This window comes from Pristiophorus japonicus, chromosome 7, assembly GCF_044704955.1.
Source record: "Pristiophorus japonicus isolate sPriJap1 chromosome 7, sPriJap1.hap1, whole genome shotgun sequence".
Classification (NCBI taxonomy): domain Eukaryota; kingdom Metazoa; phylum Chordata; class Chondrichthyes; family Pristiophoridae; genus Pristiophorus; species Pristiophorus japonicus.
Window position 1 is genome coordinate 167,590,943 of NC_091983.1, and position 26,347 is coordinate 167,617,289.

A 26,347-nucleotide genomic window follows, 5' to 3' on the forward strand; every position below is an offset into this window, starting at 1 on the left:
CATTGGTCACCCGATACGTCCATCTTCACAGGCACCAGCTTCACGTACCAATTGGAAAGCTAACAGGCTATTACCCGATTGATTGATTCTTGGCTGTCAGTCAAACGGCCTTTTCTTTCCCATCTCCCCAATATTTTTATAACTAACAAATGAAAGCATTCTAAGATACTTAAAAACATTTTTAATGTCCCTGTGATTATCTCCTGGCTTGCTCACAGCATTGTCCTGGAGATTCATCTTTCATTCTTGGGCAACTCCAGGACAACCCGAGAGCATTAGAAATGCTACTTCTATCTTTGAGGTGAAAAAGTTCATAAACTCCTCACATTTGGAGACGAGGAGACTGGGATTGTCTTTACCCTCCAAGATGATCCTTGGAATTACAGGACTATTTGGCCAAGAAAGTGAAGCATGATATTGTTCGAAATGGCCAACCTTAGAAGATAATTCAGTGATGTGATAACTCAGTGCAATGGATTAATGGTTAATTCTGACTTTTCCTCCCTCATGGTTTCAATTACATATTTTCAGCTTCCCACCGAGAATTCTTTACACATTGAACATCACTCAAGAGATTGTTTGGGAGAAGAAATCAAAAGCTGATGGCTTTCAACATATTAACCCGACGTCATTCACTCCACGATAACAGCTGTCTGCAGCAACTCCATGCCAAGTAGAAAGTGCTAAATCAGTGGATTAAACCAAATCTAAACTGCAGCAAAGACAGTGGAGGAATTTTAACCCACCCCATGTGGCCAGAACAGATCGAATGGTGCGTTCAGCCTCATCATCACATTCCTGCTGGAATACCGTTCGCCACCGTTTGAAGTGCTCACTGCAGACCGAGGTGACTCACGGAGGTGCCTGCCGGGAGTAGGCAGCAGCCTCAAATGTCGCAGCTTTCCTGTCAGATGAATGCAGGTCAAGCATTCCTAGCCCATGGTCACAGAACCAATTCTGTAGCTCCCAGTAAGGTCCTGGGAGCTAGGTCTGTGTGGCTCAGTACCCACATTGGGCACTTCCATTTTTTGAAGAGTTTGCAAGGGTGTAACTTTCATATGAAATCCTTGCCAGTATGTGATATGATATAATTTAAAGTCGCTGTGTTTGAAAGTTGTGGTGGGTACACCATTTGCTCTCATACTAGATACTGCCATTAGTTTCCTACATTACAACTGTGACCACACTTCAAAAGTACTTAATTGGCTGTAAAGCACTTTGAGATGTCCGGTGGTCATGAAAGGCGCTATATAAATCCAAGCCTTTCTTTTTTAACTATGAGAAAAATGAGTAGTCCCAAGAACAGCTTGCACTGCCTGATCTTCACAGTCAGTCCGACAATCACCAACTCACCTTTCCACTGGCAGAAAGGACAGCAACACTTCCAATTTTGCTTAATTTCATTGCAATGGTCTTTTATAGGTTGATACTAAGTAATATATTGGCACAGTTTTTAAGTCTGTGTTCAACACATACACAATGCTTGATTCCCCTCAATCTTCTCAAAATCTCATCCAAGTAAATTGCTCAAATGTGAAGATTTTTCAGTAATTCTGCATATCGGATATCAGTGTCAGACATAGCATTATTTGCCTTTGTTATCTTGTACCCTTTATTCCTCTAACACCCTTTTCATTTGCACAGTCACATGACACCCCATATTTTTCATTGGAGAAAATAAATGGAAAAAACGGTTAACGGCAGTATTTAGTACAAGAGTAAATGGTGTACCCACAATTTTCAAAGTAACACAACCATATACAAAATGAAGGAAAATAATGACAGATGTGTGGTGCCTGTCATTGATACCAGATTTGTACGTACTTGACTCTCTGGCTGAAAACCAATATGCAAATGCAAACTAGTCTGCTGTACCCCCCCCCCCACCCATCCGCTAGTCTTTTCTTTGCCCCAAACAGCGACTGCAACAGGAACAATGCCGCAGGAAAATCAACGCCGGAGCACTCAAAGATCCTGCTAAGAAAGCCCTATTCAGCGAGCGCCTCGCTACCAAGCTGACAACTCCCAGTGACCCAGAGACGCAGAGTGTCCACAGTGCCTGGTCTGCCCTCAAGGCTTCCATAATTAGCACCTGCGAAGAGACACTCGGTCACTCGACCAGGAAACACCAGGACTGGTTCGACAAGAACGACCAGGAGATCCAGGAGCTAATATGCTGCAAACGCAAAGCTTTCTTGGACTGGAAACAGCAACACAACACGAGAGCAAGAAAGCAGCTTTACAGACGTCTAAAGGCCGAGGTCCAACAGAAAACATGCGACCTAAAGAACAGATGGAGAAAGCACAAGAAATTGAGCAGCTCGACGACAGCCACAACGTGCAAGGATTCTTCACCTACGGCCCAAGCACCCAAGGCCCTACCCCACTACTGGCCAAGAACAGAGAGGTGCTCATCAAGGACAGAGAGGCAGTCAGTGCCCGCTGGAAGGAGCACTTCGAGGATCTCCTTAACCGGGACTCTGTCTTCGACGTCATCCCACCCGCCACCATCTCAGCACAATCCAAGCCCGGCACAAGGTTGAAAAGGCCATCCGACAACTGAAGAACAAGGCATCAGGAGCAGATGGAATCCCCGCCAAAACACTAAAACATGGCGGAGAAGCACTACTGGCGTGGATTCATGACCTCATCTCTCTTATCTGGAAGGAGGAGATCATGCCAGGAGATCTCAGAGACGCTGAATCGTGACCATCTTCAAGAAAGGTGAGGAGTCCGACTGCGGTAACTGCAGAGAAATCTCCCTGCAGTTGCCCACCGGGATAGTCATCACAAGAAATTTCCTCAATTGCCTTCTCCCTGTGGCTGAAGAGCTCCTCCCAGAGTTGCCACTAAGGAGCATAATGGACACGATCTTCACCGCGTGGCAGATACAAGAGAAATGCAGGGAACAGCACCAACCCTTCTACATGGCCTTCTTTGATCTCACAAGTCAAGTGAGGGATTAGGGAGCATCCTCCTCAGATTTGGCTGCCCTCAAAAGTTTGCTCCACGATGAATGCAAGCTGTGATCCTGACCAACAGATCCACCACAGACCCATTCCACATTCGGGCCGGATCAAGCAAGGTTGTGTCATTGCACCAATGCTCTTCTCGAGCATCCTTGCTGCAATGCTCCATCTCACCCTCAGCAAGCTGGAGTGGAGCTAAATTACAGGACAAACGGGAATCTGTTCAACCTCCGCCGCCTCCAGGCCAGATCCAAGGTTGTCCCATTCTTAGTCATCGAATTACAGTATGCAGACGACGGTTGTGTCTGTGCACACTCAGAGGCCGAACTCCAAGCCATCGTCAACACCTTCACCAAGGCGTACAAGAGCATGGGCCTTACACTAAACACTAAACATCCGTAAGACAAAGGTCCTCTACCAATCAGCCGCTGCCACACAGCACTGCCCCCCCGGTTATCAAAATATACGACAAGGCCTTGGACAACATGGACAATTTTCCATATCTTGGGAGCCTACTGTCAATATGGGCAGACATTGTCGACGAGATCCAACACCACCTTCAGTGTGCCAATGCAGCCTTCAGTTGCCTGAGGAAGAGAGTGTTTGAAGACCAGGACCTCAAACCAGGCACCAAGCTCATGGGCTACAGAGCAGTAGTGATACCCGCCCACCTATATGGTTCAGAGACATGGACTATGTACAACAGGCACCGCAAAACACTGGAGAAGTACCACCAATGCTGCCTCCGCAAGATCCTGTAAATCCTTTGGCAGGATAGGTGCACCAACGTCAGTGCTCTCGCTCAGGCCAACATCCCCAGCATCGAATCACTGACCACGCTTGATCAGCTCTGCTGGACGGGCCACATCATCCTAATGCCGGACACGAGACCCCCCAAAACAAGCGCTCTACTCGGAGCTTCAACATGGCAAGCGAGCCCCAGGTGGGCAGAGGAAATGCTTCAAGGACACCCTCAAAGCCTCCTTGAAAAGGGTGAGCATCCCCATCGACAACTGGGAATCCCTGGTCCAAGACCACGGAACACCTCGCGTCGACAGCGGAAAGAGCGTGCGGCAACCCAGGCACCCCACCCACGCACCTGTGGCAGAGAAGGTAGGTCCCGCATTGGACTTATCAGTCACTTGAGAACTCATTGTGTGTGTGGAAGCAAGTCATCCTCGACTCCGAGGGACTGCCCAAGAAAATTATTCTTTTCTTTATCTGCTTCAATATTATAACTTGATTAGTGAAAGAGAAATAAGAAAATCTCTCATAAAACAGCCCAAACTAAGCAGCTGATTTGAAGTTCAATTTGGCTCGCAAACCTGAAATTCTTTACAAGAACACTCCTTTCAAAAGTGACATTAGCCTACCAGCAAAAAATATAGTTAAAAGCAAAAGTTACATAAAGGTGGCCCCACTGGGAGATAGTACATTCTCAAAGTTCTTTTGTGAGCTTGACAGAACCAAAACTTGATAAGTTATGACAGTTTAAAAAAAAAGAAAATACAGGGTACATGGTTTTTTGAATTAGAAAGAAGACATTTATCTAGTGCCTTTCATGAACTCAGGATGCCCCAAATAATTTTGCAGCCAATTAAGTACTTCTGAAGTGTAGTCACTGTTGGTGCAATTTAGGAAGTGTGACAGCTAATTTGTGTACAGCAAGCTCCCACAAACAGCAATGTGATAATGACCAGATAAACTGTTTTAGTGATGTTAGTTGGGAGATAAATACTGGTCAGGACACTGGGGAGAACTCCCTTGCTCATCATCAAAATATTGACATAGGTTCTTTTATGTCCTGGGTTATAAAATATAATCATATGCACAAGTGAAAATTGATCTGTAACACTTTGTACATTATGTGGATTTGTTGATGATTCATGTACAACATTTTTAGAATATAAGTAACAATTTGTAATTCACTGCATTGAACGAATACATTAACTGACTGACTGACCTTCGCTGTAGAGCTATACCTCAGTACATTCACTTAATAATTCTTTTCATTAAATCTCTGCACAGCTTTCCCTTTCCTACTTCACTAAAACACTTGAAAGCATCATGTAGCTAAGCTGTGTGTGCTGGGAATAGGTTGACTGTGGGGTTATTTAAGACGAGTAATGAGATTCTAATTCATCTATTGAATAAGTACAATATTCACAAGATTTTTCACACAAATGAAACAAATCTAATAGTATTACTGTAAGTCTAACATTCCATCATCTGTACACTACTAATCGTTTGAATAAGTTAAAAAATACCAAATGAGGCTTGGATGCCAATTTAAAAACTGTAAGATAAGCCTATCATTTTTATCTTTACAACTTTATCAAACAGCTGTTCAGATAAGATGGGAGACACAGGGCAAGGATGCTGTAGGGTGAGGATGGAATTAAGAACCCCTGCCCTTGGACAGAGGGCATCTGGCCTATAATATTGCTGAAATTATTGATAGGTAATGTGAAAATGTAAAGTATTTCCAGTAAAAGTAATAATGTGATAATTGAAATTTGTCAGATTTAACTGATCTTCTCAACATGAATTTTTTTTGCATTCATGGGTTAGAGCATTATAACAAGTTTTTAAATCACACAGACTATAGATTAGGCGCTGATGAGAAAGGCGGAGATGAGAAAAGGTCACTTGACCCATGGAAACTCATCACTCTAGCACATTAAATCTCCAATCAAGCATATCATTGTATTGTGAATAACCCCAATGTTTTGCCTCTATTACCATGCTTGGTTGGTTATATCACTTGTCAATTATTTTATTCACAGCCTAAGTGATCTCTACACAGCCAGTGAAATGATAATTTTGTATTATGGATCAATATTTAGACTTCCCCTCCACATGGATTCAATTCCCTTTTTTGTAGTTTCCCACTTTCAACATTGCTCTGAGATACCTCAGAAATCCACAGCTGACAGTTTACAACGCACCAGCCCTCACCATCATAACTGTGACCTGCTACACATGGCCACGAAACAAAGTACTACATGGGTGGGTTAAAACAAAAGTTTACCTGAAGCAATCTTCACAGATCTTAGTCACAAAACTAAGCCATTCTACCCTTTAGTACTTCTTTGCGAAGAAAGAAAAAGTAAAATAGCATCATGCTTAGGAAACTGTAACTTAAAATGACACTTACAGCCCTGTTAAAAATCTCGCATTTTATCCAGTGATATTGCACCGCATGTAGCACTCACAGCTGTGACGCAGCAGCTGGTGCAGCAGCCTCTTTATTGTTTTCACGTTCTGTGCAAGATCCACTCGCACCAGAACACCCAGCAAAAGTAATGTGTGCTGTGGGGTGTGCTGAAATCTGCTATTGTCTAGGTAATTGCTCTCCTCCCAGATCCTAAAGGGACGGCCTGACAAAAACTGTTACTAAAACACTTGAAAGCATCATGTAGCCAAGCTGTGTGTGCTGGGAATAGGTTCACTGTGGGGTTATTTAAGATATGTGCAATAGTTGGAATGCTCAGTTTTTCTGTGTGTCTTTCAGCTTTAACTATTGAAGCTTTTTAATCACAAACCCTGAACACTAACTCATCTGTACAATCAGATCCACCTCTTTCAATCAATGTCTTCTAACAATCTTCTGACATCATTGTCCTGTTCCAATCTTATTAAATGAGAAAGCATCATCATTCCATGAAACATATGCCTTGCATTTATACAGAACAAGGCAGTTTCTCTGCAAATGGAGAATTCTCTTCCATTTCAGAGTTAAAAATTGTAATTGTAATTTTCTTCAACATTTTTCTATCCACTGTCTCCAGCTAATGAGATTCCAAGGTAGTGGATCAAAGTGCTGGCTTGATAGTGCATATATCTAGTGCACTGTGGCATTCAACCAAACAGATCAGTAAGATCCTAGATTTGATTCCTGGTCTGTGCCAAGTTATCAGATCTCAGCTAGGCAAATGGTGGGACATAACAATTGGCCCTAGGTTAGATAACTGACAATGATCAGTTGGAAAGTGTTAGTTAGTTTGGCACATTCACAGCTTCCACCCCAAACATGGCTTGAGTGCATAAGCTAGGCTGATACTCCAGTCATCATCTTCTTAGGCAGTTCCCTTAGACAGTACCCCGGAGTCAAGGAGGACACTCCAGTGCAGTATTGAGGGAGTGCTGCATTCTCAGAGATGCCATCCGATGAATCAAAAATAAATGAATTGATCATTTATCACATTGCTGTCTGTGGGATGTTACTGGCATAGGATAGCTTGCCTGTCCTCCAACATGAAACATTCAGTGTATTTCAGTGAGTAACTCATTGTGAAAACTGAGATGTTTTGATGTGAGAGGTGCTATATAGTGCAAGTATTTTATTGCCAGTGCATATTTGGGCATCGGGTGAAATCATGATTAGATTTCGATGTGGCAGGAAAAATGCCACTTGGACTAACTATTGAAGAACATCTGGCAGCTGTGGAATTATGGGACAGCATCATCTTAATGCTTTTACGAGAGGAGGGGAGAAGATTGGGATGTGGAGAAATCAAAATATTCTCAAGTAAATCAGGACTTAAATGAACATGGAGGTCAGGAAAGACTTTGAAATGTCAGTGAACGCACAGGGTACAAACGGTCTTACTTTACAGCCATATAACAACATACATTTATTCAGGAAAATCACTCTTGCCAATGAGTCAAAGGTTATGGGTTCAAAACACTACCACCAGGGCCAACATTCCAGTACGGTATTGATTCATTGCTGCATCGGAGATATTTCCTTTTCGATGAGTAACATCCCACAGACAGCAATGTGATAAATGATCAATTCATTTATTTTTGATTCATCGGATGGTATCTCTGACAATGCAGCACTCCCTCAATACTGCACTGGAGTGTCCTCCTCGACTCCGGGGTACTGTCTAAGGGAACTGCCTAAGAAGACGACGACTGGAGTATCAGCCTAGCTTATGCACTCAAGCCATGTTTGGGGTGGATGCTGTGAATGTGCCAAACTAACTAACACTTTCCAACTGATCATTGAACGGACGCTTCACTTGCTTGTGTCAGTGGTTCAGGTAGACGGATCCCATAGCATTATTCAGAAAGGTGCAGAGTGTTGTCCTGCCAACATTCCTCCCTCATCAACACCATCAAAGAAAAGATTATCATTTCTCTCATTGATGTCTGTAGAATCTTGCTATGCATAAATGATTGCTGCATTTGTCCACATAACAACCGTCATTAGATTTCAATTAAGTGATTGAACATTAAGCTTTGAAGCATTTCTGAGAAGTGATACGGTGCTATATAATTGAAATAATTTTTCTTGCATTCAAATAATTCAAACATTCCCCTCTTTAGACTTGTATGTATAATTTCTTGGCCAGGAAGAGGCCTGTTACCAAGTAAAGGATTTTTATAGAAGAATCCCTACAATGACCTTATCCTGAAGCATTCATTCAAAAATATATATATATTTTTAAAGTTTTTAATAAGTAAAACAATTGAAATATTTTACCTGGTGAAAACCGTATTTGAGAAAAGACATTTCGGCACTCAGCCTCAACACCCCAGCAACCGCTAGTATTTGGAAAACAGCAAAGTATTTCAGCTGGGGCTACAAGTGGAGGTGGTTGCTATGATTCAGTCTCTTGCTGGATAATTTGTCTTGTGCTAAATGCAAGAAGGACCACTTCTACAAGCAAGTTTTTGCCTCGGATATACCAAACCCCAAGAGGACAATGGAACAAGCAATCAAAAATCCCAAGCAAATAGCCATTAGGAAGAGTGCCCAGAAAATGAAGCCTTAAACTTTGCATTCAACCCCCTTAGATCAGAATTGCAGAGTGGGTCAGGCAGCAAGCCCATGAAGGATGCAAAAAAGGCAAGTGTCCTTCATTTCACATCCTTCAGCAGAATTTCAATGATGGAGACCCTGCTGGCTGTATCTGTCCTCTCACACCTCCCAGGGGCATACCAGCACCCGAGGTATATTGTGCCGAGGGTAATGACCTAAGCTACAAATATGGGTAGGCTCAGTCAAGTTAGGTCAGACAGAGTGCATTTCAGATGTGCTTCACCTGAGCTTGGTGGGAAGGGGGACGGAAGAAAATTGGCCACAGAGTCTTTTACAGCCGTGAGATTTTCTGTGTTGCTAAATATTGATTAATAATTGTCAAAAGACATAGCGCAAAATCCATTGTACAACTTGGGAATTTGTGTATGTTTTTATGCTATCTAAATATAGGAGAGGACTTGTACACAACCTAATCATCATAGGCAATCCCTCGGAATCGAGGAAGACTTGCTTCCACTCTTAGCATGAATTCTTTGGTGGCTGTACAGTCTAATACAAGAACCACAGTCTCTGTCACAGGAGGGACAGATAGTGGTTAAGGGAAGGAGTGGGTGGGACAGGTTTGCCGCACGCTCTTTCTGCTGCCTGCGCTCGATTTCTGCACGCTCTCAGCGACGAGACTCGAGGTGCTCAGCGCCCTCCCGGATGCGCTTCCTCCACTAAGGGCAATCTTAGGCCAGGGACTCCCAGGTGTCAGTGGGGATGTTGCATTTTATCTGGGAGGCTTTGAGGGTGTCCTTGTAACATTTCCTCTGCCCATCTTTGGCTCGTTTGCCATGAAGGAGTTCCGAGTAGAGCGCTTGCTTTGGGAGTCTCGTGTCTGGCACGCGAACTAATCATAGAATGTGATTCATTGATTGAATCTTCTAAAGTGTGAGTGGATTTGATGAGAGATAAATTTTGTTTTGTTTGTACATGGTACCATACAGGTTTTGTGCTACCAAGAGTCATTAATGAGATACACACCTTCCATTTGGATCAGATACTCTAAGGAATATAGAATTGTAGCAGGCAAAGAGCAGACAGATAGGTGGTCATAACAATGCTGAAGGTAGTGAACTAATCAGTATTAGGAGCTCTGAGGAATAATTGCCTATGTATGTAACACTTGCTTATGTAGGTATAGGACACTTATAATGCATTAAAACTGTATGGTTAACCTTAGTAACACTTAACAAAACAGCCGGTCAGCCGTTACAATTTTGATTAGAAGTCTCTGAGGAAGAGATAAGGAAGCCAGTATTTTGGAACAGTTACTTCAGGCAACATATGGACCATGACAAAGTGAAAATCATGGAACAACACAATTAACATATGATGGGAGATGGACAATTGCATATACCACTCAGAGCCAGTCTGACAAGAGTCGAGAAATCAATGCAACTCCGCTGATAGCAATAGACTGATCGATGATTTTGTAGGAGGATAGCTCCACTCCAAAACCTGTATAAATTATACTCAAAATCTCTTGTATTTCGAAGGTTCCACGATTGAACCTTCCCGTGCATTTGCTCGAAATAAAGCCGGTTGAACCCAAGGTTTCGCTTGTTTAATTCCGTGGTCGTTATACGGAGGGCGAAGGGCGAGGTATCGATTATCTATATCAGGTAGTCCACCCTGAGGAAGAGAAGCCTTCCTTTTACCCTAACAGATACACATATTAAACAAGATACAGTTTGACTTTTACGGCTCTAAAGAGATTGATCTCCCTACTGCACTATGGTTTGCAATGGTCTCACCCAGCACTAATGTTACCTGATCTGCCTTATCTTTTACTTTGACTCGTGAGGAACTATTGGTTAACCTTTGGATGTCACTCAGTGAAGTCTCCCTTTTCTGGTCAGTAATGCAGCAGAGCCACAACACTGACAGGGGATTTCTTTGTTGCAAATGTGCTACAAGCATTATTTTGTTTCTCCCTGTGCTATTTTCAGTAGCAGCTGGATCCAAGTATTAGATGGGAATCTGTTGCCAAAATGTCAGGTGGTCTCTGTGCTTTGAATCGTAGCAACCCCTGTAATTGCCAATTTTGGTATTTCAAGCTTATTGATGTTTCCATAAAACAGGAATTTCTGGTTTGCGAGTCAAAAAATCCTGACATAACAAGTATTTACTTGGAACTTATCACTGCTGCAACCAGTCATTAGCTGCTTTGGGAGTATGCAACACAAGTCCCGCTCATCCATCACCCCTGTGCTCGTCGGCCCACATTGGCTCCTGGTCCGGCATTGTCACGATTTAAAAATTCTCATCCTCGTTTTCAAATCCCTCCAGGGCTTTACCCCTCCCCATCTCTGTAACCCCCTCCAGCCCTACAAACCCTCCAAGATCTGTGCTCTTCCAATTCTGGCCTTTTGTGCACTCCCGATTTCCTTCACTTTACCATTGGCGGCCGTGCATTCAGCAGCCTAGGCCCTAAGCTCTGGAAATCGCTCCATAAACCTCTCCCTCCTCTTTTAAAATGGTCCTTAAAATCGACCTCTTTGACCAAGCTGTTGGTCACCTGACTTGTTATCTTTTTATATGGCTTGGTGTCAAATTTTGTTTGCTAACGCTCCTATGAAGCACCTTGTGATGTTTTACTACATTAAAAGGTGCTATATAAATGCAAGTTGTCATTGTTGCATATTGCACAGAGTATAAGATGGAGGAGCAGACTCATCAGAAAGGCCTTCCTTAGCATGTCCTGCACTCTTTACACCCATTCTGCTACCAAGTGGCACAACATAAAAATTGAAACTTCACTTTAAGCAAGAATTTACAAGAGCTCCTCCACTAGCACCAGTACTTATTCACCAGCAATATTACAGTGTAGATTCTGCAATTGATTTACATGCCTGTGAAGGAATTAACTGCCAGTCACAACGGCGATACCATTTATGCCGAATTTCAAACTTTAGGTTTCTGGGATCGTTGAACAGCTGCTGCTGAACACTTTGGGTTTCTGCTTTTCCAAACTTTTTTTTGGAGCACTGAAACTCTTTTAGAGTTTATCTGTAAAACATAAAACATTAAACCGTGCCACCCGCCCTGGATGACACAGCAGACATTTACAAGGCCCCTTTTTTTTCTTTTTTTTTGGTTTTTTTTGGGGCGCTAAAATCAAATTTTTTCCGGTGCCCCCTATAAAAGGGAAGGGGACACTAAAAGCACCGGCAATTAAACCAAATTAAACTTTAAAACGTAAAATCAAATTAAAATTTGGTTGCCGGGCGTGATGATGCACTCCAGTCCCTCCGGTGCCCACCTCTCGCGGAAGGCCGCGAGCGTATCGGTGGACACCGCGTGCTCCATCTCCAAGGACACCCTGGACCGGATGTAAGAGCGGAAGAGAGGCAGGCAGTCAGGTTGAACGACCCCCTCGACCGCCCGCTGCCTGGACCGGCTGATGGCACCCTTGGCCGTGCCCAGGAGCAGTCCTACGAGGAGGCCTTCGGACCTACCCGCTCCCCTCCGCACAGGGTGCCCAAAGATCAGGAGAGTGGGACTGAAGTGCAGCCAGAATTTCAGGAGCAGCCCCTTCAAATAATGGAACAGGGGCTGCAACCTTGTGCACTCAATAAAAACATGGAACACGGACTCCTCCAGACCGCAGAAATTGCAGGCGGCCTGGGAGTCCGTGAACCGGCTTAAAAATTTATTGCACGGCACTGCTCCGTGCACCACCCTCCAGGCCAAGTCCCCGATGAATAGTGGGAGGACCCCTGCGTAGAGTGCCCTCCATCGGGGACCCCCGCCTCCTCCGGACGGCAAGATGGTACGCCATGGCGTGTCCGGACGGCCGGCGAGGATGGCAAAGTTGAGAGTGTGCATGAGCAGCCCGTACAGGAAACCCCTCCGCGCGGAACTGAAAGGCACGGAGGGGATTTCCCCGAGGTGGCTCAAGTTGTGAGGCGCCGGCCCCCGAGGGAGGTTCCGGGGTTTGGCGCCGATGAGGAATTCTGTCCGGACGGGGGTCAGTTCGGACGGGATCTCCCCACGTGCTTGAGCCTCCTCGATGCACCTAACGGAGTCAGGGCCCAGAGCTGTTTTTAGCGACTCGATGGCATCGGCCGCGTGGCGGACGTTGGCAGAATTTAGGCGCCGCGCCAGCGTGTCTGGCGCCATCCAGCCTGCTCCTCCGCCATCGAGCAGGTCCCTGACCCTGGTCACCTCACCAGCCACAGCCCTCTCTTCCGACCGCCACATAAAACCTTGGTCGTGGAGGTATGGATTCCCGAGCAGCGGCTCCTGCAGGACGGCCGCCACTCCAGCCGGCGGAGAGCTGCGCTTGGTGGAGACTTTGTTCCAGACCCTGATGAGTTCCTTGTAAAAGACAGGCAGCTCCCGGAGGGCGGTCCTGACACCCCCCAAGTTCACGAACAGGAGCTGCGTGTCATAATTGAGGTCGCGCTGCTGGCGGAAGAAATACCTCGCCAGAGCACACCACCTAGGAGGGGGCTCGACGTAAAGGTATCTCTGCAGGGTCTGAAGACGGAAAGTCGCGAGCTGGGCGCTGACGCACACCAACGACTGACCGCCCTCCTCAAGCGGGAGACTCAAGACCGCAGCAGAGACCCAGTGCTTCCTGTTGTTCCAGAAGAAGTCCACCAGCTTCTTCTGTATCTTGGTGACAAACGCAGGGGGAGGGGTCAAAGTGACCAGCCGGTACCACAGCATTGCGGCCACCAGCTGGTTTATGGCTAGCGCTCCACCCCTGTAGGACAGCACTCAGAGCAGTCCTGTCCAGCGCCCTAGGCGAGCGGCGACCTTGGCCTCCAGCTCCTGCCAGTTCGCCGGCCAGGCTCCCTCGTCGGGGCTAAGGTAGACTCCCAGATAGAGGAGATGGGTCGTGCTCCAGGCAAAAGGCCTGAGCTCCTCCGGCAGGGAGTCCACCCGCCACTGACCCACCAGGAGTCCGGAACATTTCTCCCAGTTGATCCTGGCGGAGGACGCGGCCGAGTAAATCTCCTGGCACTCACGCATCCTCCGCAGGTCAGCGGGATCTTCTACCGCGAGGAGCACGTCATCTGCGTAAGCCGAGAGGACGACCTCCACGCCCGGCCCTTGCAGAGCCAGTCCCGTCAACCTCGTCCGCAAGAGGCGCAGGAAAGGCTCCACGCAAACGGCGTATAACTGGCCGGACATGGGGCATCCCTGGCGCACCCCTCTCCTAAAGCGAAGGGGCGCCGTCAAGGACCCGTTAACCTTAATCAGACACTCCGCGGCGGCGTACAAAAGTCGGATCCGGGCGACGAAATGCGTCCCGAACCCGAAAGCGCGCAGAGTTCCGAGCAGATGAACCAATCGAGGAGCAGGAGCAGGTTCAGATCAAAATTTTAAATTAGGCCAATGTCCGATCAGACATGAAGGCCCTGAATTTGGATGCTCCCTCATGTCACATTGCAGATGAGCAGCTCTCGCTGCCCAGCGAGTAATCGACACTTGGAATCCTCTTCAAAAAGGACTTTAACAAAAATTGGAGCAAAGCACAAGTGAATATTTACTGATTTAAGATAGTTAAATCACCCTTGCTGTCATCACTAAAGTGCTGCATTCCCACTCTGCAAACAGTCCAGGTGCTGATATACAGCTTATTTGCTTAATTGCACACTTCACAGCTTGTGTTGACCTCTACACCTTTGCCCAATCAAGCATTGTGCTACAAGTGAAGGGTTGAAGATCAACAAACACCTGGAAGTGGATAACATTTAGGATCATTAGCACTAAACTGAATGGGTCACAATTTTCTCTCAATCAGAACCGGCAAAACATTGTACGGATTTTGCGAGAAGGGGAGTTTAATATTGATGTTGACAGAGACAGGTCAATTTTTCACAGACACAGAGATAAAGTGAATAGGTTCCAGTTTGAAAATGAAATGAAAGGTTTGGTTTTAATTGTAATAACCCCATGATTTGTTTCTTTCATATTTAAGAGTTACAACAATGATATTGAGCAAGTGGAGTAAACTCAAGTTTTCAGCAAATATGATCGTGCCTGCAGTGGAATTTTGGTGGGAGAAAGAGGAATATGAAAAGACATGATTAAAGCACATATGAAAATCAATGCAAAACTGTGCTCCTGTGGCTGCTACTCAATATAATCCCTCAAAGCCTCCTTGATAAAGTGCAACATCCCCACTGGCACCTGGGAATCCCTGGCCCAAGACCTCCCTAAGTGGAGGAAGAGCATCTGGGAGGGCATGGAGCACCGAGTCTTGTCGCCGAGAGCATGCAGAAATCAAGCGCAGGCAGCGGAAGGAGTGTGCGGCAAACCAGACTCCCCACCCACCCTTTCCTTCAATGACTGTCTGCCCCACCTGTTAGAGACTGTAATTCCCATATTGGACTGTACAGTCACCTGAGAACTCACTTTTAGAGTGGAAGCAAGTCTTCCTCGATGTTGAGGGACTGCCGATGATGATGATGACAATCCCACTGGCTAATAAGGCTAATGCACAATCGTGTAAGATATGGAACTCAATATCACTGAGACAAGACACTTCTTACCTCCCCCCCTCCCCCTCAAATTACCACTGTAGCACTTTATTAATATAAAAGAACTGGATCTGCAGAGTAGGCAGATACTTAGCCTTATCATCATCATCATCATCATAGACAGTTCCTTAAAATGAGGATGACTTGCTTCCAGGCCAAAAAAGGATGAGTTCACAGGTGTTTCAATGAAGGGCCTAAAATTCCAGATCCTGAACTACATCCTGAAGGGTGGAAGATGCCTGTACGTGGATTTTTTTTAACGTGTGGTGGCTGTTGCACACCAGCCATCACACAGGTTTGACAGAGCGAGGTCTTGGTCCAGTGGCAAGTGTTATCCAAGACCTGCTCTGCTGCACAGACCAAGTGCACACACACATCGCAGTGTGGGCTGGCCCGTGCTGCCCCTGGTCCCATACTTATGCCTCTCCTGGGCCCCGATCACATTCCTCCACTGTCTCTCGCCGCTCCTGCTGTATCTGCCCACGCTCCAATCAGCGACCTGAGGATGTCACTCTTCGTCATATATACATGTATGTATGTAGTATGTGCGCGTGTGTGCATGCGCATTTGTGTATCGTCTCTCATGATCAAGCAGCCTGCTGACTCTCACCAACTAGGCTCACATGGTGTGAGAAAGCAGTGGGCTGCTAGCTCCTGTGTAACAGTACCCCACAAACAGTATTTCTTTAAAACAAAATTCATATTCACACAGAAGACTCATTTCTGCCCAAGGCTGAAAGACCAGCAGCCCTGCTATACATCAGAATATTGGCTTAATTGAAAAACTGTACTGTTCTCATTCAATCGTGCTGCTTCCCCACAGGCACAGTCGACTGCTACTTATTGTGTGTCCATTATTGATCAATCACATCTTGGTCAGAGGAAAGATGAGACACAATGTGGATCAGAAACAAAAAATGTCGAGTACAATGATTCAATCCTGTACTGTTACAAGCTTTCAGTTTTATTCACAGGAGGAAAGGGCTTTATGAATGGGCTTTTAAATAACTTTTTAAAAGTCTAAAATATTCATTTTGCTGAAATGTTTAGGATTATTGTGCAGTAAATCGATGCCCATCTTTCTAGATTCTTACTAATTTGATTCAGTGCGCACAGCGCAAAAATGCAACGTTGGGAAGTTGCTGAAGTTTATTTTTAGTTCACATCATTGGTAGGTCATTGATGTATTAGAAGCGATGGGGTATTAGTTGCACTTCACACTTTTTGAAATTCTGTACTGTTTAATCTGTAGTCTTGCACTTTCAGTCGCTTTCGTAATGCACTGAGGTTACAATTAGCACTATTCTTGGCAATAAGGTCTGTGACTCTTTAAGGGTACTAAAGGGTCATCCCACTCTCTCTTGATTGCGCTCCTGTTCTTAGTAATAATTAGATTGTAAGTCACCCACAGAGGTCATTTCATGGGAACAGGCACAGTCTTCAGCAGTTAACAGGTGAACAGTGAATAAAACTGAAGGCTTGTAACAGTACAGTTAAAGCATTAAAAGGCAATGCCACAAGCTGACTTCTCGGGGCTGAAGCGCAACATCAGAATATAGTACTTACATTATTGGGTATACATTATCTTTTAGATGTTTGCCTTGGCTCAATGGTAACACTCTCACCTCGGAGTCAGAAGGTCATGGAGTCAAGTCCCACTCCAGAGACTTAATCTAGGCTGACACTACACTAAGAAAGTGCTGCACATATGTTGGATGCGATGTTAAACTGAGGCCCCATCTTCTCTCAGGTAGACACAAAAGAATCCATCGCACTATTCGAAGAAGAGCAGGAGACCTCTTACTGTCCTGGCCAACATTTATCTATCAAACAACATTATTAAAACAGATTATCTGATCATTTATTTCACTGTTTGTAGGACCTTGTATGCAAATTGGCTGCCGCATTCGTCTACATTACAATAATGTCTACAAAAGTACTTAATTCGCTGTGAAATGCTCTGGGGCATCCTGCAATCACAAGAAGTGCTAAATTCATGCAAGTTTTTTCTTCTAATGCAGCAAATTATCTAATGCTGCTGTGTGCCGCTGTGTAATGCAGGCTTAAAGCACAAATGCAGAGAACTGGATCAACATGTTTATTTGTCAAGAAATCAGACGTCAGATTCCTGGAACTACATTCCTGTGGCTCTATGAAGCCACCAGTTCCCTAAATGTCGGGTTTTACAGTAAAGAGTGGAGCTGACAGAGGGACAACCAGAACCTGTTTTATTGGTTGCAGTCCTGTAATATAGAAGTGTTTTGAGGTACCTGAGGGTGATCATATCAACATCATCAATGGACTCAGTATTAACAAGCTATTAGACTTGGGTTTTACGATGTGCACTATTTTGGAGATTCACCAAATGTCGACACTGCTTACCTTGGAACCATATTCCCTTAATCTTCACCACAATGGGAAACAAGGAGTCCCTCGGTTTATAAAATGCCTCTCTCTGGGTGATTGATAATGCCACATATGTTTACTCCTCAAGTCGCTCTAGCACATTTTCATTCAGAAAATTCCCTGAAGCAACAAGAAATGTAAATGTTTGTACTTGATTGAATTACCTCATCAAAGTACTTACCAGCACAATCACATATACCAGGTGCTGCAGCCTGACTCATTACTTTCATGCTGTGGATTATCATCATCAGAGATTTGTCATCCTCAAAAAATCTGCAGTAGTTTCAAAAAGCATTTTGGCTTAAAGAAACATTGGGCTAGAAACTCGCCAATCTAATGCATGTTTTAACGCAATTTTTTTGCATTAAAAGTGCTTTTTTAGCATTAAAAGAAACCTAACAAAATTGCCTAAAGGTTAAGAATGGCGATTTTGAAATATCGCCGAAAAGCGGATCGCCGAGGTGCAATGGGGAAAATATACAACCGCCGAAATATGACCGTTCGGCAAACCCATATTCAGGTGAAAAAACAACGCACGAGAAAAGCAGGCGTTGCAACCTCAGAAACGTCAGTAAGTAGGAAGACCTACAAAAAAGTTTAAATTTTTATTTTTTAATTCTTTTTCAACAATTCATTACCTAAGTATATTGTGAATGTTTTCTGATTTATTTTTTGAATTTTGCAAATTTTCCCCCCCTTCCAGGGCCTGTATTTTTGGCATTGATAGACCTCGGGCTAAAGTTGGCGAGATCGCAGTTTCCACCGCAAATCCTCGTGCAACGCTGATTTTTATCAACATGCATATTTTTGTGCCAATTTTACCCCCCGTAAAAAATGGCGAAATTATTTTTTTTTCAAATATGATGTTAAAAACCAAATAACGACAAAAACTGAATTTCTAGCCCGTTATCTTCATGAAAATACAGTTCTGAAACTTTATTTTCACTTGTTTACAAACACATGACGTTTTGAACTGCATTTATATCATCGCGTGGTTTACAAGAGTTTGCATTTTGGCAAAAGTTATGCCAGGTTCGGGTTCCTCACCGAACAAAAGGAAAAAGAAAAATATTTCTATTACCTGATAAGAGAAATGTGAAGTTAATGTATTTTTTCCTTTCCTAGATGCAGTTGGTGTCATGTATTCAACCAGCATTGTAACCCATGTATAATCTGACCAAAGTTGTACACTGTGAGAACAATGACCACTAGGTGGTGAACTTGTGGGAGACACTAGATCTTCAGATATAAAAGGGGAAGCTCCACCCATTTCCTGCATTTGAGTGCTATGGAATAAAGGACAGGTCACAGACTGACCTTCTCTCAAGCATGGGCCTCGTGTGCATTTATACTGTATAGTAAGGACGTATCAATGGCGATGAGAAACTGGGATTTAAACCACTAGCAGAACAGAGGAGAGGTACTGTGTTAAGGAATGGTTGGGACAGAGATTCAACATTGTTAAAGCAGCACACAGTTCTCCAGGCAGACAAGGGCAGTCTGGCAAGCCCCAACATGCAGTCGAACCCAGAAGGGGAGTTCGACAGAGACAATGGCAAGCTGAATGGTGATTCACGCCATTGCAAGGGACAATGCGGCCAGTAATGGGGCTATCAACACCTGTTAATGGCGCACTCAAGGACAATAACAGGGGCAGTCAGGGACGATCGACTGGCAAGGGACCTTTTGTTTCAAACAGCAGCTCATGCTGGAGGCGTGGAGGCACACACTCAGCCGGAGTTTGCAGAGGTGAGCAAAATACCTGCAGAAATTGCAGAAATGAACGCTGGGGGAAATCGCTGGAAGCTGAAGTTCAGCGAGTTCATGTGGAGCATGTATACAGTTGCCACCGATAATGATGAAAGTGCTCCTCAATGGCATCCCAGTATCAATGGAGCTAGACACGGGGGCCAGCCAGTCCCTGATGGGTATCAAACAGTTCGAAAAGTTGTGGGCATCCAAGGCCAGCAGGCCAAAATTATCGCCGATTGACGCACAGCTATGGACATACACAAAGGAGATAATTCCGGTGCTAGGCAGTGCCACGGTAGTCATGACCCACAAAGATTCGGAGAACAGGTTGCCACTCTGGATTGTCCCAGGGGACAGTCCCGCACTACTGGGGAGGAGTTGGCTTGCTGTCATGAACTGGAAATGGGGCGATGTCAATGCAATTTCCTCTGTGGAGCAAGTATCATGCTCACAGATCCTGAACAAATTTGACTCATTATTTCAACCCGGCATTGGCACTTTCATGGGGCCAAGGTAGTGATTCACATAAACCCGGATGCCAGGCCAGTACACCACAAGGCCAGAGCGGTGCCGTACGTGATGTGGGAAAAGATAGAAAGCGAATTGGACCGCCTTCTGAGGGAAGGCATCATCTCGCCAGTCGAATTCAGTGACTGGGCGAGCCCGATTGTGCCGGTGCTCAAGGCGGATGGGTCGGTCAGGATATGTGGCGATTACAAGGCCACCATCAATCGGGTGTCACTCCAAGATCAGGACCCGCTACCGAGAGCGGAGGACCTCTTTGCGACGCTATCCGGTGGCAAACTTTTTTCAAAATTGGACCTGACCTCAGCTTACATGACCCAGGAGCTGGCGAGTGAGTTGAAGAAGCTGACCACCATCACGACACACAAGAGGTTGTTTGAGTACAACAGATGTCCATTCGGGATTCGCTCGGCCGCCGCGATCTTCCAACAAAATATGGAAAGCCTCCTCAAGTCGATTCCAGGAATGGTGGTTTTTCAGGACGACATCCTCATCACGGGTTATGATACTGAAGAACACCTCCACAACCTGGAGGAGGTGCTACGCAGACTGGGCCGGGTAGGGCTGCAACTGAAAAAGGCGAAGTGCGTCTTCCTAGCTCCAGAGGTAGAATTCCTGGGGATGAGGGTAGCAGCAGACGGGATCAGCCCTACTGCGTCCAAGACGGAAGCTATCCAGAGAGCACCCAGACCCCGCAACACGACGGAGCTGCGTTCATTCCTGGGGCTCCTGAACTATTTTGGTAACTTTCTTCCCAAATTGAGCACGCTGCTAGAGCCGCTACATGTGCTCCTACGCAAAGGTCGCGAATGGGTCTGGGAGGACAGCCAGGAAAGGGCTTTTAATAGAGCACGCAATTTGTTATGTTCCAACACTCTGTTAACGTTATATGACCCATGTAAGAAACTTGTGTTAACGTGCGATGCGTCATCCTATGGTGTCTGGTGTGTGTTGCAGCATGTCAATGCCAAGGGTCAGTTACAGCCGGTAGTTTATGCCTCCAGGAGTCTGTCCCAGGCAGAAAGGGGCTACGGGATGGTAGAAAAGGAGGCGCTCGCATGTGTATATGCGGTAAAGAAAATGCACCAGTACCTGTTTGGCAGGAAATTTGAGCTGGAGACAGATCACAAACCCCTAACGTCATTTTTGGCCGACAACAAGGCCATAAATGCAAATGCATCGGCCTGCATACAGAGGTGGGCACTCACATTAGCCGCCTATGACGACACAATTCGGCACAAACCGGGCACCGAAAACTGCGCTGATGCACTCAGCAGGCTCCCACTAGCCACCACTGAGGGGGCTACCGAGCATGCTGCTGAGATGGTCATGGCTGTTGAAGCTTTCGGAAGCGAAGGCTCACCCGTGACAGCCCGTCAGATTAAAGTCTGGACAAATAGAGACCCGCTATTGTCTCTTGTCAAGAATGTGTCCTGAATGGGGACTGGGCAGCCACGTACAGGGCATGCCCTGAGAAATTTAAACCATTTCACAGGCGCAAGGATGAACTCTCGATTCAGGCCGATTGCCTACTGTGGGGAAACCGCGTAGTCATGCCCCAGATGGGCAGAGAGGTGTTCATCAGAGACCACAATGAGCACCCGGGCATTGTCACGATGAAGGCAATTGCCAGGTCCCACGTTTGGTGGTCAGGGATAGACGCAGATCTGGAACTTTGTGTTCGCAGGTGCAACACGTGTGCCCAGGGAAGCCCCCCTTAGCCCCTGGCCATGGCCCGCCAAGCCTTGGTCACGCATCCATGTGGACTACGCAGGTCCTTTCATGAGAAAAATGTTTTTGGTGGTAGTAGACGCCTACTCCAAATGGATCGAGTGTGACATTTTAAATTCAAACACATCCTCTGCCACGGTAGAAAGTCTACGGGCAATGTTCGCCGCCCATGGTCTACCGGATGTCTTGGTCAGCGACAATGACCCGTGCTTTACAAGCAGTGAATTCCAGGACTTCATGGCAGGCAATGGAATCAACCATGTTAGAACGGCACCGTTCAAGCCGGCCTCAAACGGCTAGGCAGAACGAGCAGTGCAGATAATCAAACAGGGGATGCTCAGAATCCAAGGGGGTTCCCTACAATGTCGCTTATCACGCCTCCTGTTGGCCTACAGATCCTGACCACACTCGCTCACAGGGGTTCCACCCGCAGAGCTGCTAATGAAAAAGACGTTCAAAACCCGGTTATCCCTTATACACCCCACCATGAAAGAAATTATCGAGAGCAGGCGCCAGTCACAATATGACTACCATGACAGGAATGCGAGGGCGCGATGTATTGATGTCAATGACCCTGTTTTTGTCCTCAACTACACTGCAGGGCCCAAATGGCTCGCAGGCACTGTGGTTGCCAAAGAGGGAAATAGGATTCTGGTAGTTAAACTTACCAATGGACAAATCTGCCGCAAACATGTGGATCAAACAGAAAGGAGGTTCAGCAACCCCATAGAAGAAGCAGAGGAAGAACACGATATAGAGTTCACTCCTCCACAGGTGACTGAACACAGGAACCAAAGGGCGGAGAGCCCAGTCACTGTGGGCAGTCCGGACGGCCTGAGGCACTGCAAACAGCAGACAATCAGGCCAGCGCCCAACAACCGGAGCCCCAACTCAGGCGCTCTACAAGGGAGTGTAAATCACCAGGGAGACTTAACCTGTGATCCCAATAAGACTTTGGGGGGGGAGGTGATGTCATGTATTCAACCAGCATTGTAACCCATGTATAATCTGACCTAAGTTGTACACTGAGAGAACAATAACCACTAGGTGGTGAACTTGTGGGAGACACTCCTAACCTAGACCTTCAGATATAAAAGGGGAAGCTCCACCCACTTCCTGCACTTGAGTGCTATGGAATAAAGGACAGGTCACAGACTGACCTTCTCTCAAGCATGGGCCTCGTGTGCATTTATACTGTATAGTAAGGACGTATCAGTTGGCACTGTGTTTTTTTTTTTAAACAGCTGATTGCTCTAGACAAACATCCAAGATTTAAAAAGCCACAATATACATTAATGCTTCAGAATTAATTGCAAAGCGAGTCACTGCTGAAAGCTGTTTTCTGAAACTCAAACATAAGAACATAAGAAATAGGAGCAGGAGTTGGCCATACGGCCCCTCGAGCCTGCTCCGCCATTTAATACGATCATGGCTGATCTTATCATGGACTCGGGTCCACTTCCCTGCCTGCTCTCCATAACCCCTTATTCCCTTATCGTTTAAGAAACTATCTCTTTCTCTCTTAAATTTATTCAAAGCTTCCAGCTTCCACAGCTCTCTGAGGCAGTGAATTCCACAGATTTACAACCCTCAGAAGAAATTTCTCTTCATCTCAGTTTTAAATGGGTGATCTCTTATTCTAAGATTATGCCCTCTAGTTCTAGTCTCCCCATCAGTGGAAACATCCTCTCTGCATCTACCTCATTGAGCCCCCTCATAATCCTGTACGCTTCGATAAGATCACCTCTCATTCTTCTGAATTCCAATGAGTAGAGGCCCAACCTACTCAACCTTTCCTCATAAGTCAACCCCCTCATCTCTGGAATCTTGTGAACCTTCTCTGAACTGCCTCCAAAGCAAGTATATCCTTTCATAAATATGACTCCAACACTCTGACACCACTGCATGCAATATTCCAGGTGTGTCCTCACAAATATCCTGTACAACTGTAGCAAGACTTCCCTGCTTTTATACTCCATCCCCTTTGCAATAAAGGCGAAGATTCCATTGGCCTTCCTGATCACTTGCTGTACCTGCATACTATCCTTTTGTGTTTCATGCACAAGTACCCCCAGGTCCCGCTGTACTGCAGCACTTTGCAATCTTTCTCCATTTAAATAATAACTTGTTCTTTGATTTTTTTCTGCCAAAGTGCATGACCTCACACTTTCCAAAATGATACCCCAACTGCCAATTTTTTGCCCACTCACTTAGCCTGTTTCCTTTTGCAGATTTTGTGTGTCCTCCTCACACATTGCTTTTCCTCCCATCTTTGTATCGTCGGCAAACTTGGCTACATTATACTCGCTCCCTTCTTCCAAGTCGTTAATATAGATTGTAAATAGTTGGGGTCCCAGCATTGATCCCTGCGGCACCCCACTGGTTACTGATTGCCAACTCGAGAATGAACCATTTATCCCTACTCACTGTTTTCTGTTCGTTAGCTAATCCTCTATCCATGCTAATATATTACCCCCAACCCAGTGATCTTTTATCTTGTGCAGTAATCTTTTATGTGGTACCTTGTCAAATGCCTTCTGGAAGTCCAAATACACCACATCCACTGGTTCCCCTTTATCCACCCTGTTCATTACATCCTCAAACCTACTATGTGTTTTTGTTTGGTCGTGGCTCTCGGGGGGGGCGGGCTCGGTAGAGAAATTTCTAAAATCTGTAGGAAAGACTTTAAATATTGAAGTTCTTCCAAATGTGGGCGTGAGATTTTTAAGTATATTTTTAACTAAAGGCGACATTTTAATTTAAGGTGTACTAATGCTCCCCTTCACGTTATTCAAGTGAGAAACTGCTCTTCATAGATATGGGAGCAGGATAGGTCTAACATGTCCATTTGGGGCGGGGGGGGAATCACTTTATCCAAGCTTTTAGTCACCCCTCCTAATAGCTCCTTTGCATTGGTGTCAATTTTTGTCTGAATATGCTCTTGCGAAGAGCGTTGGGACATTAGTGAGAAAGTTTTGTTGATATTGTTAACGTGTTTTTAAAATGTTCTCCCTCTGCTGATAGCACTAACTGCTGGCTGAGGTGTAGTTCCACACTCAGGCAGCAACCACCAGTACCTCGTCCAATCATTCGTGTGTTAACTTGGACAAGACAGGATGAAAAAGATTCAACGATGGTTTGTGGCAAAGTGTTACATATTCAAACCAACTTCTGTGTAAACAAATTATTTCTGACTCCCCTTTTCAATCTTTTTATGATGGACCAATGGAAAAAATATTCCATCACCGTTCACTCTATCATAATCTATAATGAATTGAAAAGAAAAGAAAAGTGAACAAAAGAGAGAGAGAAAAATCAAGAGAGAGTGATAGAGAAGAAATAGAAAAGCAAAGAACCCTTCCCCTCCCCCACCAGTGAACCAGGCAATGAAACATTGCCTCAAGAACCCAAAGCACTGTCCAGGGCCCCAAATACACCTTTCAGGTGAAACAGCGATTTACTTGTACTTCATTCAATTTAGTATACTGTATTTGCTGTCCACCATGTACAATGTCTCTACATTAGGAAGACCAACAGTAGCTGTTCGTAATGATTCTGCTGTGGACATTTACAGCTCCTCCAGACCCATCTTTTCTTTCTTTACTTGCCCCATTACTATCCTCTTTTGTCATTTAACCACTCCTGTCTTCCACCGTATCACAGACCTTCCCCGCCACTCCCCACCTCTGTGCTTGCTTAAAACTTGTTACATCTCTAACTTTTGCCCATTCTGATGAAAGGTCATCGACCTGAAACATTGGGATCAAGTTTCGGCCTGAGTTGCTCCTATTTTTTTGGAGCAACTAGTTTAGAATGGAGTATCTTAGAAATTGAAATTCTCGGCATTTAGTTTGCTCCAGTTCTAGTAAGTTAGAACAGTTTCATTTTAGAAGAGATTTTTTTTTCCAAAAGGGGCAGTGTCCGGCCACTTACGCCTGTTTTGCAAGTTTAGGCAGCGAAAACTTACACCAAACTAACTTAGAACGGAGTAAGTGTAGATTTTTATACGTTCAAAAAAACCTTGCCTACACTTAGAAAATCAGGCATAGGTTACAAATCAGGTGGAGGGAACGAGGGGTGGTGGGGGGGTTAACAAACACTAAACACTTTTACAAATAAAGAGCCATCATCAATAATAAATGATAAATAAACCATTAAATCAATCCAAATAAATAAAAAAAATAAAAAAAATTTTTTAAAAATCACTCAATAAATAAAAAAATTATTTCTACTCACCTACTGCAGCACCAGGGAGAAGAGGGGAAGAGAAGATGATGGGGGGGGGAAAGATGATGGGGGGGGGAAGAAGATGATGGGGGTGGGGAGAAGATGATGGGGGTGGGGAGAAGATGATGGGGGGGAGAAGAAGATGATGGGGAAGAAGAAGATGATGGGGGGGGGGAGAAGAAGGTGATGGGTGGGGGGGGGGAAGGAGAAGATGATGGGTGGGGGGGGAGGAGAAGATGATGGGTGGGGGGGGGGAGGAGAAGATGATGGGTGGGGGGGAGGAGAAGATGATGGGTGGGGGGGAGAGAGAGAAGATGATGGGTGGGGGGGAGAGAGAGAGAAGATGATGGGGGGGGGGGGGAAGGAGAAGATGATGGGGGGGGAGAGAGAGAAGATGATGGGGGGGGGGGAAGAGAAGATGATGGGGG

General features: G+C 45.3%; 1 protein-coding gene across 2 annotated transcripts in view; it reads right to left on the minus strand.

The window, feature by feature from the left end:
- The window catches only part of ankrd6b (ankyrin repeat domain 6b), a 305,190-nt gene that overhangs the window by 105,963 nt on the left and 172,880 nt on the right, over window positions 1-26,347 (minus strand). The window contains exon 1 of one of the 2 annotated variants that reach the window (XM_070885549.1): window positions 17,661-17,675. The exons of the other annotated variant lie outside the window; for it this stretch is intronic. The gene's annotated coding sequence lies outside the window, so the exon portion shown is untranslated. Of the gene's footprint in view, window positions 1-17,660; window positions 17,676-26,347 lie in introns of those variants that run through there. 2 annotated transcript variants of the gene reach the window in all.